Here is a 12,318-nt window from a genome sequence, read left to right as displayed (position 1 = left end):
TTAGATACATTTAAATTACCTCCCTATCAATAAGGAAGTTTTTTTGTTTGGATTTGGGATCTTTTACATAGTATTAGCAAATACCTTTGGCAAATGTTTATCTCTCTATTTAACATTTTGCTTGATGTCAACAGTCGGCAGACTATTAAATTTATCTCTATAGTGATGTCTATCAGAGAATCTTGTATGATTTTGATCCATGTGTGGGAAACTCTTGCCTGAGGAGTGGCTTTAAGGTATCATTTTGCTATCTTTGACTAATGCTTTCTTGAAATCAGTGAATAATAAAAACAAGACAATCTCATATTCAATAAAGCTCAGTCGATTTTTAATTGTAATGAAATAGTCACTGTAAAAAGTCATCTTCATAAATTTACCTGTTTCTTTCTCATATTTTTCCCCAAGAAAATATTTGCATAGGCATTGCCCACTCATAAACATATTATGCAGATGAGAAAATAGAAGTGTGGTTGCATTACTGGTAATCTCATTCTGATCTTTGTGTGATAAATTGTCTTATCTGAGAGTTTTTAATTCTTTTAGAATCTTCCTCTTTTTGACCTATCTTGAGAGTCAATCCTTAAGTACCTTTAAAATTATGTCTTCTGGTGGGTGGATATCTTCTGGGCATATCTAATCATTTTATCTTTTTTTTTTTTTTTTGAGGACCATTGTGAATTTTCATATAAGACACTATGTATAGGAGTTTTAGAGTTTAAATATGATGATTTTTTTTAACCATTGTTACTTCTTGTGGCACAGGCTTTAGAGTTATTCTTCTACTACTCCCTTATATTGTCAGATTAGATTTCCCCACAAGGCAGTTACAACTACTTTTTACATATTTCTAGAGACTCAAACACTGTAAGTATTGATTTTCTAATGCAAAAATATTATTATTAACTATTATTAGTACCTATTTGTTTCCATAGATTACCAATTGATATCAATTACCAAACTTTATTAACTTTTAGAAATGGATATTTACTAGAATAAAACATTCCCTTTTCTTCCCTCTCAGAAATAACTGGTGATGTACTATTTTATGAGTTGGACTATTCATACATGATCAGGCACCTGGTTTATTCACCTATGCTTATTTCCATTTCTGGCACATGTCTTATTTAGATATGAGCTAATTTATGTGTTCACATTATCTAGTCCCATTAAATTGGTTGTATTCCATCCTTCTTGGATCAGCTTCCCTTAGAGTCTCAGGACATTTACCTCTTTTCTCTTGTCTTTGAAATCCATTCAGGGGTCCTCAAACTACAGCCGCGGGCCAGATCCAGCAGCTGAGGACATTTATCCCCCTCTCCCAGAGCTATGAAGTTTCTTTATTTAAAGGCCCACAAAACAAAGTTTTTGTTTTTACTATAGTCCGGCCCTCCAACAGTCTGAGGGACAGGCCCCCCTATTTAAAAATTTGAGGACCCCTGGATGGTGTGAAACTCAAGTAGAAATGGGTCCCTGCCAACCATATATTGACTTAGAAATCACAAATTAATCTTAGCACAGGGCCTGACACACAATAGGCATATAGTAAAATATTGCTTAATTGGTTGAATTATATTTTTTATTAAAATTTTTCCAATTATATTTCAATATTACTGGGCCACTCTGGGGGATTTTGCTGGCACTTGTAACCTGTGAGTTTGACACTTTTGCTCTACATTGTTTGTCAAATCCCAAGTGTCCCACCATATAAAGTCATTGTTTTAAGTCCAGAGGAATTGTGGAGATAAATAAAAATCAATCCTTTTCCTTAAGGAAATTATAGTCTAATAATATAGATGAAACTCTTATGTAAATAATGATAATACAAACTGTAAACCAAGTATGATGTTTGTTGGAAGTGCTATACATCAACTCCAACAGAGATCAGGAAAGGCACTATGGGGAAGAAGAATTTGAACTGGACCTTGAAAGAGGAGTAGGATTTCAACAGGCAAAGATAGAATTGGAACATTCCACATATAGGGAATGTTTTGAGCTAGAATGTAAGGAATACATATATTCATTAGTTCAAGATGAATGGGATAGCAATCAAGAATAAAGTTCTGAAGGCATAAATATGAGACTGAGGAATGACATGGTTAGACCTCGCTTTTCCATTCAGTAGCAAGAAATTGGGCAAGTGCAATAAATAGAGGTCACATTTGAACTTGGGTTCAACACAACACCCTATTTACTGTGCACCAGCTACCACTGCAGTCTCCTACAAATATATATTTTTTGTCATCTTCCATCTCAGCCTTCTCCAACACTCCAACAGCCACAGATATGTTCCCAGATATGCGAAGAGTGTTACACAGATCTTAATTAATTAATTAATTAAGCTTTGGTTCATTTTGACTAGGAGATAGAGTACCAGGTGAAGAAATAAGACATAAGAATACAAAATTCATAAGTTCTGGGTTATGGGAGATCCTTCCTGGGGAAACATATTTATTTAAAGAAAATAAGAAAAACTGCACAATGCAAATGCAGTGGAAAATGCCCTAGATTTGGTCCCATGAAACTGTCAGCTCTGATATTTATTTGTTACGTATTTTGGAGCAAGTTACTTTTTTTCTTTGCTTATCTCATAATGTAGTCCCATGTAAAGGTTATGGAGGAAAGGGTCAGATAAGCACTAAGACAATAAAGCATTCTTTATTCTACTCTAGAAAACACATAAAAACAATATAAAGAATTTGCAGTAACTGATATGCAGTTGTCAGGATTCCTCTTCTGTCTCGTTATCCCTACTTTTTTCCCATTGTTTATGCTGTCCTTCAGACTCCTAGCACTATCTTATAGCTTGGATTTTCCTCAAAAGGCAACCTTCCAACATTCCTTTAGGTTCTTTTGTCACCCTAGAAATTCTTATAGATCTTCAGCCTATAAGACTACCTTAAGAACCTGAATTCCCTCTAGAAGGGAAAACACATCTGGCATTGTCAGATAGGCAACTCTTCCATGCTCTGGGGAGTCTCACTTTTTTTTTTATTCCATAGTCTCCCAAAATCTTATAGTACCTTACTTTTGTGTTCCTGGTAAGGAAAATGTGGTTAAATTGTTAGAGAAACACTTTCTCATCAGAAGGTAATTCACAAAAATTTATCTCACAAAAACAAAAAAGAGCAAATTCCAGGGTTTTTTGCTCCTCCATAACTTTAATTCCTTACTAAGTCATGAGCTCCAAATGTGGGATTCTCTTCTCCCTTTACATTGATGAGCTATGGACCTTTTGGATTTAGGGCTACTAGTGAAACAACTCAAATGCTAGCCCTTCCCAACAATTTTCCCCTTCTTATTTGAAAAGGTGGGCACCTAAACTTGGGAATCAGGATTTATATGAGTGTAATGGAAAGAGACTTGGTGCCTCTGGAGTAAGAAGAGCTGTCTTTGACAGAGGACCAGAGGTTCAAATTCTGCCTCTGGTGCTTACTTTCTATGCTTTATCAGACAAGTCACAATATCTCTGGATGACAGTTTGCTTACCTGTAAAGTGAGAGGGTCGGATCAGATGGCCTCTGAAGTTTGTTCTAGCTATAGAGCCCATGAGGTCCCATGGATCTCTACCCCAAGACATCTATTAACTGTTTCCAAAGGCACAGATTTGCTCCACAATTCCTTCCAGGAGAAGGTGGTAGGGGCTGACTCTGTAATTCACTGTCCCTTCCATCCTTTATATTCTGAAAAAAAAAAAAAAAAAAAAAGTGGTGGTTCAAACCCACCCAAACCAAACCAGTTCATTAATCCTCAGTTGATTGAACATGATCAAAGGCTCAAACAAAGGAACATTATACTATAAATTCAAGTCAATCAAGGTTCTCTCTTAATCAAGATCTAAATTTAGAAGGGAACTGGATAGCCAGCTAAGTCAACCAACCCATTTTAAAGATGAAGAAGCTGAGAAAAAGAGAATTTAAATGATTCACGTAAGATTACACAGCAAATTAGTTCTAGACTCAAAGTCAGAATCCAGGTGCTGTAACTTTAGAGCCAGTGCTTTTTAAATGAGAGTTTTGATTGAGATGAGCTCTGTAACACTTTACATCTCTTAAGATTTATGTTTTTCACATGAGAATATGGAAAGAGGGGAGGAAATGGGGAATATCTTCATGGAATGTTGGGGACCTGGGGACAAGACTCAGAGTCTTTAAGAGGGAAGGCAGAAGTACTTAAAAACAAAAGCAAACAAACTTTTCTTTGACTTTAGTTTCTTCACTGTTTTGCTGCAATCTGGCCAGGTTGTGAGGTTTAATGAATATGGGTAAAGTGATTTCATATATTTGGGTAGAAAATGGTCTGAGCATGCCAAATATCAATATTGTGTTTTAAGTGAGATTGCCTGCTTCTTCTCTCCTGCCCCACCTCTCAAACTGTGGCAATAGAAACAATAACAAGATTGAGCTATTTGGTTTCACAGGAGGATTTTTGAAAATATCTTCTTAAAAGTATGTTTTTCATCTTCACACCAATTTAAATTCATAAACATAATATTAAAAATCCATCTTGTGAAAATAGGTGATGGATATATTGCCTCTTTGTCTTCTTGCTAGATTCCTCTTCAACTTCAAATATACATATATATATATATATATATATATATATATATATATATATATATATATGATTGGTGATAGCTTTTATTTACAGAACAATTTAATGTTTCTAAAGTGTTTTTCTTCACAATAAAATTATAAGATAGCTAGTAGAAATATTATTCTTCCCATTTCTTCCAATGTCTCACCCAGGAACTTCTCTCAGAGCTGAGGCTTCCTCTCCCTGAAACATAGATCCATTTGCAGTCTTTTCATCCCTGAAGATCCCTCAAGCATTCTGCCCCCCTTTTCCCATTTGCAAGATTCTTCTGGAACCTTGATTTTTTCAGGAGTGGGGGGGGGGGGAGTGCTAAGCCAGCCAACTTTCATTCCTCTTCTGGATCTGCTTCTGACTTTTTTGACTTTAACAGCATACTAAGGCATAAGTACCTTCCCTTTCTCTTCTTCTCTATTTTCATCTCCCTTTGATATGTTGTCTTCTCCCATTAGAACATAAGTTCTTTAAGAGCATGGACTGTCATTCTTTTTCTTGTATTTGTATCCCTAGCACTTAGCATACTGCTTGTCTAGCAAATACTAAACATTTAATAAATGTTGGTTGACTTGCCTTGTCTTGCTATCTTATAAGAAAATGGATTTTCAGTGGCTTGCCTAAGTTCACACAACTATAAAAGATAGAGCTTTTTCCTGATATCACAGAATTACAGATTTTTAAGCATCTAGGTAAAAACCATACCTGTACAATACTCTATAACTGTGCCTAAAGGGACATGTAGATTCTACTTGAAGCTCTCTAGTGAGAACTCCCTCCCTCCCAAACCAGCTCCGGCTTATCAATCAGCAGGTATTTATTAAGTATTTATGTTGGCTCCAACAAGTATAACAAGTACCATTACTCTTCTACATCTACTACATCTATCTATCACACCTCACTATTCTTCCACCACTAGTTCTTTCACCAAAACTTAAATAGCATAAGCTCAAGCCCTTTGTTATTCTGATCACCCTCTTTAGGAAAAGCTCCATTTTGTCAAAGTCCATGTAAAAGTATGATGCCCAGAATTAAATACAATATTATGTTTTAGAAGAATAATAATACCAGCTAAAATTTGTATAGTGCTTTAAGGTTCATTCACTTACATCTCTTCATTTAATTCTCACAGCAACCCTGTAAACTAGGAACTCTTATTGCTCCCATTTTACAAATGAGGAAATAGTCTCTGAGATGTTAAATGATTTATCCAGGATCATAGAGGTAGTACGCAAGACAGGATTCAAATCTAGATCTTCCTGGCTCCAAATCAGAGGGGCTTTGAATAATCAAATAAGAAAATCCTAGATCAAGTTCCTCATGCAGTGCAATATTCTCTTTTTAAAGACTTCTGAAGAGTCCCAAATGATATAATAAAGCCTTTAACTAGGACTGTATGAGAAAGTCAGAGAAGTAGACAAATAATTTAATAGTTCCCCTCTCCATATACAAATGGGGCACAATATCCCACAGTCTTGTATTAGTGGTAAAGAATAATCATCTCCCTGGAATAACTCACATAACCAGTCAAATTTTTCTATCAATATGAAAAATGACTCCAGTCCCTTTTAGTTAGATTAACTTCAGCTTTGTCTCTAAGCTGCCAATTTCCTTATTTTTAGAGCCTAAAGATATGGATTTAGGGCCTACATCTATTACTCAGTACACCACATCCCATTGTACAATATAAGCAGCCATTCTATTTCAGTTCTCTGAGTTTTCCACAGCTCAGAAAGATCCCACAATTCCCTGGTTAACAAATCCAGTCAGTTCTCTACAGAGCTTCTCATTCTTAGATGAACCCTGCACTCAGAGGAAACTCATAATATTTTGATATCCTGATCTTTGTCCCAAAACATCAGCAATTTTGTGGTAGCCATTATGGGGAAATGAAGTCAAATGGGAGTTATCCATTATTGGAAGTTTGACTCTCCAAATATAGTACCAAGTGCTCCTACATAATAATTAAAGAGAATATCTTTATTTCTTCAGTGCTAGGAAGCAGTACCAGCAGAATCCTGAGGATTTAGCAGTCCCATGCAAGAAACAACAGAGTTCCCAGCATTAAGTGTTCATTTGATAGGAAAGTCATTAACTCCATAGACTGAGAACTGAATATGAATATGAAAGACTTTGAATATTTGGTTATTTGGGGATGGTGGTAGGAGAAATAGGAATGTTTTCTATTTATTATGGTTTTCTCATACATTATAAGCATTCTACAGCTATCCCTTTCACATCGCAGCCCTATAATCTGGAAAATCCACGTAAAAATTTTTGGCCTTCCCTTTGTACTAAAAAAGACTATGGTATTAAATGATAAAAATATGTTAATATTATACCATATGATATACACATGACATACATTCCTAAATTTCTAAACTTTTATGTCATCTACTATGTCATTTTTTATACGTCATCGGCAGTTTCTGCAAAATTACCAAAAAAATTCCCATTTACTTTCTTATGCCAACTTGTGATATATCAAAACTGCAGTGGGGAAGTCACATTGGGGAAGGGATGGCTGTATTTCTAGTAAAAATCCTAGTGTAATAAAGTAATGTTTTATGTATGTAATTCTGTTGGAATTCATAAGGGAAAATGGGAATTCATGAACAATAAAATATGGATCCATTTGGGTCCTAGAAGCCTACAGTGTTATACATATTAGAAGCAACATCTAAGTGAATTAATTCTGAAAAATAAAGATAGATAAATGATAGATACATTTCTTATGAGCTCACTATGTGTCAGACACTGTGCTGGTAGCTGAAAATACATATACAAAGAAACATGACAGTGTTTATCCTCAAGGAGCTTATATTTTGATAGAAAAGACAAAACAGAGGGATGCTGGAAAAGGTGGGGATGAGGGAACTAGTCCATGGTAAACAGAATACTGAGAATTGGTATAGAGGCCTGAGCCCCAGGGCACATATGATGACCAGCAGATCCAAAGGCAGAATTTCAGTTTCCAGGAAGGCAGAGATAAGGATGGCATTGTGAAAAGTTTGTCAAAAAATGACATGAATTTTTGTGCCCTACCAAGATAAGGTGAAAGATCATTGTTAGTTCCAAGTCAATATTACTATTTCTTCTAGAAAAGAAAGGTCATTAGGTAGTTGTATAGCTTCACTCATTTTTCCTATAATTTTATTCTTCTCAGACAACCACTTCCCTATATGTAATATCTCCCCCATTAGAATATAAGCTTTTGGGGGGTATAGGGAGGATACTGTTACTTTTGTATTTGTATCCCTAGCAGTTAGAATAGCATTTAGTACATAATAAGTATGTAATAGAGTTTTTATCATTCATTCATCTGTCCATCCATCCATTCATTCCTTTGGTTTGTGTGCTTGGAAACAAGTACAAAACATTATTTTTTATCCTTTGGTCAGATAACAGTTTATTCAGGATAAAGTTTCAGAGATTCTCAGAACTCGTTCCATGATCTGATCAAATAGTTTTTAAAAGAAGTCATGTTTTCAAGTGTCATTCTTTAGTTATGAATGGGAGCTGAAATGTGTTGGGGCTTGAGGGTCTATGCTTTAAATTTAAGTAGGTGAAGTTCAGTGGTCCTTAAATTTAGTATTTTCCAGCTTTGCATCATTTCTGAAGAAGAGATTTTTTAAAAAGGAGCATATGTTCTGGGCATTGAATTGTTAGAGATTTCTTTAATAAAAGAAAAGTTCCTCATATTAGAAATCTAGTTCCAAAACATACAATTGAAAATAAATTTGGAAAAGGAGTCATTTTCATCCAGAATACTTTCCTTCCTTATCTTTGTTTTAAATGGTTGTTGCTTTTTTTTCTGACAGAATAATAAGCTCTTATTTCCAAAAAATAAACTGTGCTAGCAATCATAAAATACTTCCCTAATGGAAGAAATATTGGGGGAAAAAACATTCCCTAGCAAGTACAAAGAATATTTCCAGCATATTGCAAGTTAGACTCAAGTGAAAGAAAATGAAATGATATTTCATAATAATGTTTTTACTGACTGTTTAGATACTACTAGCTCTATTTTCAATTTCTAATTATATGCCAAGTTTATTTCAGATGGAGCAGATGTACCATGAGTAGTGCAAGAGAATTGCTAATGTTGGCATTCATTCTAATTGTGTGCCATGGATGTTATATATATATATATATATATATATATATATATTTCCCGCCCCCTCCCCACTTTGAATAAGAGTTAGAAACTCGGAGACCAAAATTTATCATTGGATCTCACTTCAAGTAGGCAATCAGAGGGTACAAGTACAGTTAGTTATAAGCAGAGCCAGAAGAGGCATTTGTGGACCCAGGCAAGATTTGGAGATTGTACCCCATGCACTCCTTTCTAACAGAGACTTCAAGCCTTCATTGCCACATATACAATGAAATTCATCACAAAGGAAATCATTCTGTGCCAAAGAGGTTAAATGTTTCTGGCACTAACAATTTGTTTTGCCCTATAGTTGCATATTTTGATGTTCCCTAGTCTTCACTTTGATCTGAACCAAAATTGTTTTGACTCTCCCTCCCTCCCTTCCTCCCTCCCTTCTCCTCCTCCTTTTCTTCTTCCTCCTCCTCCTCTTCCTCCTCCTCCTGCTTCTTCATCTTCTTTGTCTTCTTTTCCTTCCCCTCCTTCTTCTTCTTTTTTCTTCTCTCTCTCTCTCTCTCTCTCTCTCTCTCTCTCTCTCTCTCTCTCTCTCTCTCTCTCTTTCTCTCTCTCTCTCTTTCTCTCTTTCTCTTATTGTAAATTAATGTAAGGGAGACAATTGTGATGGAATTGTGCTGGGAGGAGTGTCAAAGAAACCAGAGAAGGCTTGTTTGGATTTGATGCAGAGAGAAGTAAACACAACCAGGAGTCAGAAAAAAACATTTAAGGAGTTAAGGAAAAAAAAACATACTATGTGCCAGAAATTATGCTAAATACTAGAGATACAAAGGAAAGGAATAATCAGTTCTTGCCCTTAAGAAGGTTATAACCGATAGGGAAAACAACATGATAAACAATTACATACAAACAAGCTATATATAGGATAAATAGGAAATAATGAATAGAGGAAATACCCTAAAATTAAGAAGGATTGGCAAAGGCTTCCTATAGAAAATCAGCTTTTAACTGGGACCTGAAGAAAGACAAAGAACCTCAGGCAGTCATGAGTAGGGACAGCATTTCAGACATGAGGAAAAGCCAATGAAAATACCCAGAGTTGGGAGGAGTATATTGTTTGAGGAATATCAAGGAGATCAATATTACTTAATTGTTATTATTGTAGTTCAACCTTCATTTCTGAAGAGGACCAATGATCATCACAGGTGATGTCATGACTTGCCCATGAGTTGGACTTAAGTGAACCAGAGTTGCACAAAGTCATCAATCTCTCTTTCTTCCAGAGTCACAGAAGTCCAGTAACAAGACAAAAGCCAGGGTACTGGGGATGAACCAGGATGCAGCAGATGACCTTGGAATCTTTTATGTCTGATGAAGCATTAAGCTCTGCACAGCACCTAACAGACTTCTGTTTGTCAGACAGACAGAACTTCTGGCTGTCAGAACAAATTGTTCCCATCCATCTATTCCATTATGGCAAGTCTTCACAAGTTTAGAGTTGACATCCCAGTAACTCACTGAAGGATTTGAAGGCTATCATTTACCCTCAAACTGGTTTAGCCCATCTGCAGAGACACTTTACCAGGGCATGGCTACTATGACTTTTTTGAACCAATGGGAAGAGTTGAGGTCCTGGTAGCATTTCTGCATAACATTAAAGAGTATAAAGGAGAGGAGAGAGAAGTGAGATAAAAGGTATAAGAAGACCAGAAAGATAGAGGGGGTTCAAACTTTGAACACCAATTGGAGGATTTTTATTTGATACTGGAGGTTATAAGGAGTTGCTGGAATTTATTGAATGGAGAAAGGTATAGGGGGCTCAGGAGGATGGCTGGACTAATAAAATTCATTTTGACACATATGTAGAAGCATCTGGAATGAAGAAGAATTTGCGGAAGGCAGACAGGCTATTTCAATAGTTAAAAGATGAGGGAATGAGATCCTGTACCAGGGTGGCAGCAGTATCATTTGGTGAAAAAAGGAAATGCGTTCAAGATACATTACAGAGATAAACACCAACCAGCCTAGGCAAATGGATTTTTTTGTGGGGAAGGGAGTGGAGAAAAGTTAGGAATCAAGGATGATACCCTCCAAAATACTAGAAGGACAGCGGTATCCTTAACAATAATTGGGTTGGAAAGATTGTGAATTTGAGAGATTTTAGTTTTAGAAGTGTTAAGTTTAAAGTTTAAAATATTTAGAGTATATCTCTTTCACAAAAAGATCAGAAAGATGATTGATTGTTTCAAAAGCTGCAAAAAAGTCAAATAGCATAAAATTTGAGAAAAGACCTGTAGATTTGACAATTAAGTTATCATTGGTAACTTTGGAAAAAATAGATTCAGCTAATCTTTGATTCAAAATGTCTAATAGGCCATTGGAGATACCAGAATGGAATTCAGCAGAAAAATTAGGGCTGAATTTGCAGATACAATAATTATCAGCATAGAAATGATAATACATGGGATAAGATCATCAAATATGGAGAGAAAAGAGAAGAGGACCCAGGACAGAACCCTAAGGGACACAGACTGTTGGGAAGCATAATCTGAATGAAGATCCAACAAAGGAGACTGAATAGTGCTCAGTTTGTTGAGAGAGAACCAGGAGATAATAGAGACACAAAAACTTAGAAAGAAAGTATGAAAGGATTGATTGCAGCAATGAGAAATCAGTTGAAGTCAGTTTCATAAATTTGTAGTGCATTCAGGATGATCTTGTGACTTTCCTCTCTTTCATTCAGAAACTTACATGCAACAATTAAAGGAGTGGAGGGTGCAAATGACTCAAGACCGATCCTTAGCAAGAGATGACCTTCTGTATGATAAGAAAATAAAAAAAAAATTAAAAAAAAAAAAAAAAAGAAAAGAAGGGGCTAAAAGAAGAAGTGTAGAGTTGAACTGGTTCACCAAGGGATCAAGAAAAGGAAAGTAGTAGCTGTGTGATCCCGCAAGTCACTTAACCCCAATTGCCTCACAAGAAAGGGGGGGGGGGAGGGGTTGGAATCTTTACAAACTGTTAAGCCATTAGAGTTAATAGAGACAATAATTATCTAATTTGGCATGGTTCAATATGATTGATTTGATCTTAGAAGGAGATATTTTGGGCCAGAACTTGAAACAAGGTACTAAGTACAACTGATAGAAACGATGCTTTGTTCACTCAAACCTTTAGAGAACTCATAGAAGCAAGAAATATTTAAGTACTCATTGGAGTTCACATATTTGGGAGATTTCAGGGTTTACAAAGAGATATCTGAATTCACACCTCCCTTGAAGCTCTAGGGGCACAGAGAGTGGTTGGGATTTTGCCTGGGTCACAAGGGCTTATAAGTCAGAGGGGGAGGATTTGAATCTAGCTCTCCCCATTCTAATGATCCTTCATAAATAAAATTCTCTCTCGATAAAATTTTTTTTTAGCATAGTGCCTGAGACACAGTACTTAATATTTATTGTTTGAAATAGAATTATAAATGTAAAGCTCTAAGGGGCCATATAACCAAATGAGACTTGTGTATGTAATGATCTACATAGGCCTTAAAGGCTCTATCCTAAAAGCCCACGTTTACAATTAAATTCTTGGACCATCCATCTGTAAATGGAACTTAATATTTCTTCCTTATATCA

This window comes from Sarcophilus harrisii, chromosome 3 (genome assembly GCF_902635505.1).
Source record: "Sarcophilus harrisii chromosome 3, mSarHar1.11, whole genome shotgun sequence".
NCBI classification, from domain to species: domain Eukaryota; kingdom Metazoa; phylum Chordata; class Mammalia; order Dasyuromorphia; family Dasyuridae; genus Sarcophilus; species Sarcophilus harrisii.
Note: the sequence above shows the minus strand (reverse complement) of the source record.